Source organism: Pteropus vampyrus, unplaced genomic scaffold (assembly GCF_000151845.1).
Source record: "Pteropus vampyrus isolate Shadow unplaced genomic scaffold, Pvam_2.0 Scaffold183, whole genome shotgun sequence".
Lineage (NCBI taxonomy): Eukaryota > Metazoa > Chordata > Mammalia > Chiroptera > Pteropodidae > Pteropus > Pteropus vampyrus.
In genome coordinates this window covers 73,894-83,137 of record NW_011888964.1, presented here as the reverse complement: position 1 = coordinate 83,137, position 9,244 = coordinate 73,894, and positions in this window count along the sequence as shown.

The following is a 9,244-nucleotide window of genomic DNA, read 5'->3' as shown; positions in this document are numbered from 1 at the left end:
CCCCCTGGCAATGGTGGACTCCCAGCCTAAGACAGGCCTGACTTGAATTTAAAGCTCAATACAACCACCAAAACCCTTTGGAGGAGACTGATGAGGACAGTGACGCACTGAGGAGGCCGTGCCTTTGTTCCTGCTAAACACGCCCACGTCGTCACTGAGACCCAGGCCGTCACTTTCCTCTGAGTCTGTGACAGATCTGCAATAAATTCTTTTTCCACTTGTATTCAACCAAGTCCATTTCTGTTGCTTGTGCCCAGCGAACCCTGACGGATCTACTTCCCGGCCCAAGGATATCGTCCTAATATACAGCTGCAAAACAGCCAGCTAAGGATGCCGCGCAGCTGTCCGGGGCAGGTGACCTACCTGGTTTCTGGTACCATCCGAAGGGATAGGTGCGGACCTCGGTGTCAGGAGAGCCGCAGTCCAGGACCCGCCAGGTTCCTCCGTTCTCGTCACTGCACGTCTGAAGTCCCAAGTTGTTCAGAGTTAGGCACGTCACCTCCCCTCCTGGAGCAAAACACAACCAGGACCGAGAAAATGATGGAGACGGAAGATTCTAACTGAAAGAGGGAAGTTTTGCAAACTCATTCTTCTGCAGACATCCGGGGTTCCCAACTATATTCCAGGGATGATCTTAACCACCGAGGAAAATCCCAGCACCCTGATGGGCTTCTGGGCCCAGAGCTCGGGGCTGAAGGCAGCGAATGCTGATGAGGCCCCGTCACGTGCCCAGGGCTGTTTGCATCTTATCACCTGGTCCTCACACAACCCTCTCAAGAGGTAGCACCTGTCTCCCTATTAACAGAGGAGGAAAGTGAGGTTCAGAGATTAGGTGGCTTTTCCGGGGTCACACCAGGAGCAAGTGACCGAATCAAGTTTGAAATGCAGACCCAAAGCGCAGCCCATGAAGCCGCCGGACCTGAGCCCAGAGGATGAGCAGCAGCTGAGTGAAGCGCAGGGGGAAGGCCATTCCGGTCGGCAGCGGAGCTGGGTACGGCTGCCGGGCCTCGGAGCGGGAGCGGAGTCCCAGCCGCCACGCTCAGCTGCGTGCGCTCTCCACGCCCCCACTTCCCACCTGTGCCCAGGGCCGACCCCTGCCACGGGAGAGGCTGAGGGTCAGGAAGGTCGTAGAGGTGCACGCGCTTCCTAGACAGCCGAGGGCCGCACGCAGGGGGGCGAGGGGGCGCCCTCCTGTTACCTTTCAGCTGGGAAACGTTTAGGAAGCCAAAGCCGACGCAGCAGGGGTCCACGTCGCACCGTCGTTCACACTCGAAGAAGCTGGCAGGAAGAGAAGGAGCAGGCTGAGGGGTGTCCGAGGCGGCTGGATGGCAGTCATTCTGACCTCTGGGGGCCTGCTTGCCTGACTGCCTAAACTGGGGGTGCTCCGGCCAATGCCCACGAGCTGATTCCTAGCTTTGAGCTTCTTTCTGAAAACAAATCTCCACTCTACCAACCTTCGCTCGCTCATTCACTGGCTCGTTCATCGAGATGTATCCCGTGCCTGTTGCGTGCTAGGCTCCACCCAGCATGCTGACGTGTGCTGCAGTTCTCACGGACAGAGAGAAAGGCCCGGCTTTGGATGCCGGGGAGGGAAGAAATGGTGGGGGAGGCGTCTCCAGAAATGGGGGGTTCCATGAGCTTACAGTTGGAGTGACCCAACCAGGTGCCTGTTCAGGTGGCAAAGAGCTGCACTTGGTTCCCGCCCCCCTTACCCACTCTGCAACAGAGGCTAACAACACTCTGAGGACACACCTGTGTTCGCTGTGTCAGCCCATCCAGGCTCCCTCTCAGGACCTACTCCGCTTAGCGAATAACTCAGTACGGGGGGCCTCAGCACTGGACCCCACCCACAGCTTCTAGGATCAGTCCCGGGAGAGGAACTCAGTGACCCCAAAGCAGTGCTCTGGGACCAGTTCCGAGTTCCCTCGCCCTGCCTGCATGTCCCAGCTCTGATCACTCGTTCCCGACTCCTGAGAGCTCGCGCGCACCCTGGGTTCCTTCTTGGGGCGGGGAAGCTGCCTGGTCTTTACCATTCTCCTTCCCTGTCTTAGGAGCCCCCGAAGCCAAGTCACGTCCTAGTGGAAAAAGCCTCCAGCTCCCAGGCAGCTTTTCCAATGCTGCCTCCATCAGGTCCAGGATGCCTGTGCCCTGCCCACCTGCCTGCCTGCCCTCCATCTCTACCTTGACACCTGGGGGCCCCGCCCGTGCCCTGCCCACCTGCCTGCCCTGCACTCATTCCACTTTCCTCCCTTGGAAACCAGGCTGAATGATGTGGTTTCCCACCAAACCACCCTTCCCTGAGTCCCCCAGCCCCAGCCCCGGAACTGGGGACAGGCCGATCCCCGCTTCCGCCTCTCCTGCTTTTTCCATCCTCCCATCAGCATGAGTCACGGCCACCCAGATCTCAGGACACACTATCCCATATCATCTTTTTGCATCCATTTTCAGAAGTAGACCTCAAACTCCAGCAACATGACAGAGGTTTATAAATCAACAACGCTTTCTAGACCAATGGTCCGTAGACCGATGACTCGAATTCTGAAGTACGAAAGAATCGCCGGGAGGAGAACTTACTTAAAATTCAGGCTCTCGAGCCCTGCCCCAGGAAATGCTGGTTCAGGAGAACCAGGGATCATCCCAGGAACGTGACTGCTTAAAAGTCCTCCTGGCGATTCCGATGGGTGAGGCCCACGGACGAGGCTGAGAGAAGCATCCCCATCAATGAAAACAACTAAATAGCAGCTACCTACGTATGTAATGAAATACATTTCCAAAATAATAAATTGAAAGTCCATATAAGCCTACGGTCCTGTTCAAAGTTCTACTTGCTCTCCAGATTCTGAATACAGTACAGGGAGATTTAGCTGATTACGTTTATTATAACGCTCGCTAATTCTGATTAATTGATAAGACATGGCTTACGTCTTTTTGCATTTTCTTTTGCATTAGGTCCGGGGCTAAATTTTGTGTTTAAGATCAGCGACTTATCTCAACCACGGTTCTAAGATATGGTCACTTCCTTTTTACCTATTTCACCCTTCGCTTTGGCTTTTATGGTTTTTTATGCGTGTGCCTTTAATGGATATCATGTCACCCTCTTTACGCAAGCAGAAGGCCTGACTAATAAATATTGGTAGCAGAGCAGGGGCGGGGCGACCTATCTTACCCGTTGGAAATGGGCTTGTCGGACATGGGCACTTTGCTTCTGATGGAAATCCCAGCCAGCTTTTGGAATGGCAGGCGAGTGTAAAAGTTCTTCACTTTCTCTTGCAGTACAACTACACAAGGAGAAAAGAGAAATTCTATTATTTAGGGACAGACTTGTTATATCCGTGAAAACATGAGGATGAAGGTGTACAAACCAGACCGAGAGCTTCCAGTGAAAGATGGCGCGTCACGTACTCACTCTGTGCTCCCATCCCAAATCTCACTAAAATAGTAGTAAAGAGATTCTTACAGAGCCATACACACAAGAGGATAAAGAGGATGGGGCGGGGGATGTGGCAACACAGTTTCAGAAGCCAGAAAGCATACAGAAGAGTAGAGAATTGACTTAATAGACCTCAATAAGCTGAATTCTCAACTTTGCTGTAGGAAGAACCAAAAAGTACACCTTCCGGAACCCCAGAAGGTTTAAGAACTGGGATGAGGGTGGGCTGAAACGGGGTGGCTGGAGGTCTCTCTAAGGAGCGGTTAGTCTAGCGCCCTCCTCAGGAGAGGAGGGGAGGCTCATTCTCTGGAGCGGACAGCAGAGAGAGGGTCCCTGGGGGACACGAGGCAGAGCTGGGGGGCAGCACCACATTGAAAGTAAGGGGTTCTTTCTAGCGAAAGTGCCGTGGCGAACTCCGACACAGTCATCTCCCAGCCTTATTTGGAATCTTAACCAACAGCAGCCGGCCGCGTGCCCGCAGGCAGAGAGTACAAGATGCCTCGGGACGAAGGACCTAAACATAACGACATGAGGCAGTCCCCACAGGGTGGCCCAATTAGATTGCCCCGCAGGGAAACCTAAGGCCAGCAACTCCTACCACACACTCGGAGCTTGACCACCAGCTTCTGGACCATTCTCTTACATTGGAGTTGAAAACCAAGGGTCACCAGGCAGAGAAAGGCCTCCCGCAGAGATGATAGATAAAGAAAGATGACAGCATCTTGGAAGAAATGCAGACTGTGCAGGGTGAAAAAAACACTCTCCTCCCCGCCTCCCTCCTCCCCCAAAAAAACTAGTGTCGTTAGTGCCCTCAGAGAGATCAACTTCTGTCCCGCCAGAGGCCCTGTCGCTGAGACTTCCTGTAACGCACAGCCAGGGGGATTCTGCCAGGTCGGTGCACTAGCCGTGGCTTTCTCTGAGGACTGGGCTTCCTGGCAGGGTTGCTCTCTATCGTCAGTTTCATGCATTTCTGGACGCCCTCACCTCTCTACAAGGAGCATGGATCACTGTTTTTTATAAAAAGAATGGATCTGGGTATTTCCAAGCTCGCAGAGGTGGCAGCCCACTAGAAATGCAGACTCGACCATACGCTCACCTTTCTTCCGGAATAGGGTTTCCGGCCTGTGGGGCAGGATCAGGCTGCAGCCTTTGGGACTGGACTCCAGGATGTCATCACACACCTGGGCATCTGGGTAGAGGGTGCAGGTGAAGTACAAGGGGGCACTGTCCCTTATCTCTGCCAGCTGACAGAAGGAAGGCTCCTGGACACAGCCTACAGGCAAGAGAACAGTGGGCTTCAGTGCTTGGGAGGTCCACGGGGGGTGGTTACTGCTGCAGGGTCTTCCCTGGAGAGATGCCCCATAGGGACTCTTCTAGACAGGGCAGACGCCCAAGACACTTGAGGCATCCAGTCTGGAAGGCCCAAGGAAAATGCTGGGCTTCTGCTAGCTGGGGAGAGGGTCACCCCCAAGGGTCCATGAGGCTCTGAATAACGGCAGCATCCACTGGGTGAGGGGTGAGCAGCACAGGAGGAGAGACAGAGAAATCCCGTGGGACCTGCCCAGGGCCATCCCAGAGACTACAGGCCGCAGGACTGCAAATATTGAGCTTTGGGACAATCTCCCCTGCTCCCATGCCCCTGTCAGACTTTGCCTCTGGTATATGTGAGCTCCCTGACAGAGAGTTTGTTTCTTTCTTTCTTATTTGTTTTGTTTTTTCATCCCCAAGGTCAAATACAAGGCCTAGAACATAGCACATGTCTGTTGGGTAAGGCATGGATGGATGGATGGATGGATGGATGGATGGATGGATGGATGGATGGATGGATGGATGGATGGATAAATGGATGACAGATGGATGAATGGACAGATGGATGAAGGGACAGATGGACGCTAGGTTCTGGGAGCAGAGTAGAGATTAACTACACTATAAGCTTCTTGAAATTATAGTCTATGCCCTGTCTTTCTTCTGTGTCGGCCATGGTACTAACACGAAAATGACACCTGAGTTATGCCATTGAGTTTGACCTTCTCTGTTTCTCAAGACTTGCCAAACTAGGCCTGTGATGCCTGACCACAGGGTCTGGAAGAACAAAGATGAGGTCTGAGGATACTTACGAGAAAGGCACCACAGGTTCGCCTGCTGAGGTGAAAACAGGTGTTTGAAAAGCCAGTGCTGCTGGCTGGGCAGGGTCCGATTCCCACTGACAGTCACCTGGTTAAGGTCCACGAGGGAGAAAAGCTCTGTTGTCAGATCTGAAAAAGAAGCAGGGAGTCAACTTCCTTTGCTTTTATCTCCCCAATCAATTGATCAATCAATTGATCAATCAATCAATCAATCAATCAATGTCTGTCTGTCTCTCTCACATACACACACACATACACAGCAAGTCTGGTGTCAACAGCGCTGGAGTTTGGCCAGGCAGATTCAGAAGGTCCCAGAAAGTCCTAAAAATTATGGAGTTGCAAAGCCTTAGAACGTTGGTTTGGAAGAAACCTTGGAAGTCGCCTGGTTCAACTTTTCACCCAAGGCAGTGCTCCCCCGTGATATTTCCGGCGGTGCCCCCGCAGCCCCGCGGGACACATCTGGGCCGACCACAGCTGCCGCCCCATCATTAAGAAGTCATGGAGTCAGGTCCGCCTCCCCGTGACTTCGAGCCACTGATGCTCCTTCCGCCATCGGAAGCCACTTGGAAGTCCTCTCTCCCAAATGGCAGCCTTCATCTGTGACGACAGCTTCCAGCTCTGAGCAGCCCCAAACCTGACGCTTCCAGCTTCACCGTTCTTTCCTGTGTCTTCACATGCCATGAGCCCTGACCAAGGTCTCCTCCTTGGTGCCCCATTGCCCGAGAACAGAAGTCCAAGCTTCCTTCTTGGTCCAGGCTCTACCTGCACTGTGAGCCTCACCTCCAGGTGCCTGAGCTCACACTCCAGAAGCACGCAAATCCCAGCGCGTCGCTTCACTGCTGGCTGCCGCGGGACAGCTGCCTGCGCTCGCCCTGCATTTACACCCTCCTTCCTCACCGGCCTAGTCCTCCTGCGCTTCTGGGGCCAGCGCGGTTCCCTCCTGCCCTGAGGTTCTCTGGCTCTACCAATGGGTTCTCCATCATCCCAGACCCCGGGGGTGAGGCGACATTTTGGCGCCTCATGAAGGCTCTGTCTTTCCAGACGGTCTCACATTGGGCGCATGATGCAAAGGGGCATCACATCCCACATACACCCCCACTTTGCCTCGGAGCTTCCTTACCAGCAACAGCTCCAAAGGGGATGAAAGCTTACGAGCGTCTGCCGAGGCCAGGAGTCGAGCGCTGGCAGAGACCCCAGGGACCACGCTGCCACCCCTTCCCACCCCCCCGTGCCGCCTCAGCCCTTCAGGTTGTCGCATCTCACGTTATTGACTGACAGCCAGTTCGCGTGCCATCTCCTGGCTAAACCACGCCTGGTACAAGTTCACCCTCCGGACAGCAGAGCGAGGAGACGAGAACATGGCTGGCCTGCGGACGCACTTGAACTTCCTGGAGTCACACTCGGCCCTCGGAGCCTTGGTGCAGTTCCTCCCTTACCTGGAACACCTCCTCCCAGGTGTCCCCTGGAAATGCCTGGCAGATAAGTCAGAGAAGCCTCTCCTGACTTCTGCAGGTCACCCAGCAGCCCCCATCCCCAGCACAGCCCTTGCTACGTCGTCGTGCAGAGGCTGGCGCGTGGGATTTCTCACTAGTCTGTGAACGTGCGAGGGCTCAGCTTACATATGTGCTCACGGAAGGTCTGGAGGATGACAGAATGGATACTGCAGCCTGCCAGGCGTGAGACTGTGCTCCGTCGGTTCCCCTGTGTGTGTCTCAAACAAACACCCAGACTAGCTGCAGTAACCTGAAGCGGAAAGGGGGACATTCCTCGCTGGGCTTTGAATCAGAGAGGCCATTCCCGGGGACAGCGGGGAGCACAGGCCAGGTAAATGAGAGCCAGAGAAGCCCCCGGCCCCATCACAGAGGAGCAGCTCAAAGGGGAACCTCCTGCAGAGGTGTCTTCTCAAGACCAGGAATGTAATCTGCTGAGAAAGGGAAAACCGAGCCCAGCTCCGCCTATTCACCCTGAATCCCTCCAAGGTTCTGAGTTGAGGGGCCAGCTCTCCTTCCGGTGGAGGGACAGAAGGGGGTCCTCCCTCTGGGAATCACGTGGTAGCTTCGTAGAGTGTCCATGTGGCCCTGGCACAGTGTCTGATGGATTTTACGGAACGTTCTCAAGTGCCGCGACGTCACTCACACTTACTCTGCCACCAGTTAAGGGCACTGCTAAGGGGGGGGATCCCAACACCCCAGGGCTGGCAGGGGCCGCCGGAGTGTAGGGTGCTGGGTGGAGATGGGGCAAACAAGAGAGCCATACTTTGACGCAAGGGGCGACTCCACCAGCTCAGAGCATGCTGGTCGCCGGGCGGAAATTTAAAGCCAGTGTTGCCAGAGTTTTTTTCTGTTTTTCTCCACAGAAGCTGAAAATCGAAATTTTTATATAAAAATCTCCCAGTTTTAAAATATTGGCTCAGTTTAATGAAAAAAGAGTCTACTCTGCGAATCAAACAAAACCCACCTGCTCCGTCAGCCAGGGGTCCCCAGGACTCGACTCTCAAGTCCACACTGTCTGTTTGGGGGAGCAGCTGGTGTTCCAGAAGAACCCAGGCTTCGGAGTCAGCTGACTATGGTTTGAATCCTGGCACTGCTCTTTGCATAGCACTGGACTGGCTTAAACAAGAGGTACCTAGGCCCTTAAAGCCTCACGTTTCTCACTGGCAACATGGGAATGATGAACGGCTTGGATCAGCAGAGTTGTCGCGATGTTTGCAAGATGATGTCTATAAAGCCCCACAAGGCACCCAGGAGGCTGGAGACGGGGGACTTGCTGTCTTCTGCTCCGACCCTGGTGATTTTCCAGCTGCAGCTGGACTGTGATGGCTGGAGGCAGATGAACGTGAGCACTAGCTGTGCACCTGGCAGGTTCCCAAGGAAGAACTAGCTTGCCAGTTTGCCAGTGTGGGCAAAGAGCAGAAAGGTGAGGGGCCAGGTCACTGTGAGGAAGGGACCCAGCCAAATGCCTGATGAGAACGAGGAGGGGCATCTCCTGAGCATCTCCCACCCACCTCTCCCGCCACCCTGCTGGCACAGTCGAAGCTTCCAGTGGAAAAACCTAGAAGGTACCAAAGACATCACGGCTCCAAGTGTTAGGACAGGAACGTGTACTGTGACCCTAGTGTCAATCCCCAGCTGGCCCTGCTATCTGACAGGCAAACGGGAAGAGCGATGGGATGGGAACGAAACCGTAGGGGAGGCTTGCTGACAGCCAGGCTCGGCGCTGGGGTCACAGTCACCAAGGCCACCACTACCGATTGCGAGTGCCACTGCAACTCACAGACCGCCTCTCCTTCCCACGATCGCCTGCCTCGCGGGCACCACAGTGACTCTCATTCCCCAAAGGGGAAACTGAGGCTCGGAGAAGGTGGCTCAGGGCCGCACAGGCACATGGAGGCAGAGCTGTGACTTGGACCCTGCTCTCCTGACCTGAGGACCCACGCTCCACACCAGGACACGACACCCAAGCCTCCCAGCGGTGAGTGCGGAAGGAAGTCATAACTGCCAAGCAGCGAGCGATTAGGGGGTGAGCCCCGTTTTGCGTGGTTTATGTGCATTATCTCATTGGATCTGCACAAAAGCCCTAGAAAGAAAGTGTCGTTGTGGGGGGCGGGGCGTCTCGGCAGGTGAGCACAGTACCATGGCCCGTGCAGGTAGCGGTTAGCGGTTAGCGGTTAGCCGCTAGCGGTGCGTGG